The sequence below is a fragment of the Bactrocera tryoni genome, chromosome 4, assembly GCF_016617805.1.
Source record: "Bactrocera tryoni isolate S06 chromosome 4, CSIRO_BtryS06_freeze2, whole genome shotgun sequence".
Classification (NCBI taxonomy): domain Eukaryota; kingdom Metazoa; phylum Arthropoda; class Insecta; order Diptera; family Tephritidae; genus Bactrocera; species Bactrocera tryoni.
This window is the reverse complement of record NC_052502.1, coordinates 53041426-53042458: the sequence shown is the minus strand read 5'-3', so window position 1 is coordinate 53042458 and position 1033 is coordinate 53041426.

Genomic DNA, 1033 nt, shown 5'->3' with positions numbered 1-1033 from the left:
GAAATGGAAATGGAGTTGGAAATAAATGCACAAAGCCACGCGTTTATAATGACTATATCCGTGGACAAGCGCAAAATAGTAGCTAAAACAATATTAGTAGCTGAAAGCGCCGATGTACATACAGCCATACATATGTATGTGTGAAAAGGTTATGCCAGACAATTGCGTTTAATGCGAACAAAGACAAATTATTCTTAATTACAATATAAAATGGTGAAGTAGAACAATTCAACACGCGATTTATCAGTCAGATGGGTCTATATATATATATGTATATAATAATTGCTCTAAGCAGTCTTTGACTTAATAATAAAATATATATATTTTTTATTCAAATATGGCTTTATACTTTGACACAATCTCTATATTAAGTAAGACCTTTGTTGAAACGACTTTCATTCATTTCAATACCAGTTCAATAGAGTTAAGTATCAGGACTTGCAAAACACCCAGACATTCGCTTTTTCGTGACTTCCTCATTTGAGTGAAATCTTTCTCGAGTGAGTTACTTTTTGAGTCTGAGAAAAAAGAAATAGTTTGCGAGGACCACATCTGGCGTATATGGCGCGTGTGAACTTGCGGCGTAATTCCTTTAATAACGGGTCAGAGTATCAAGTATAGGTACATTTTTAAATAGCCTTATTTGACGAATCATGTTCTTTAAACATTCCCTATTAAATTTCAAGTTTCTATAATCTTCTTTAAAAAAGAAGAGAACCTCGAAATATATCACTTTTTGTATCGGTCGTATTAAATAGACATATTGACAGATTCTTGACTTCTTTGGTTGAATAAGATTTTTTGGATGAAAATTAACTTATAATATACCCTATCTTAAAACAAGCAGACCCCGCATTGACTATGAAATCTAAGGAAAAAATCCTCTTTTACTCTCCATTCAACGCTGTTTCGCGTATTCTCAATAAGTTATTTGATTCAATAGCAGCCAAATAGATAATGAAGAAGTTAAAAGTTTTGAAGGTTCGAAATGAAGATTTGAAGGAAAATCATGATTTTCCCGAACTACAAGGCA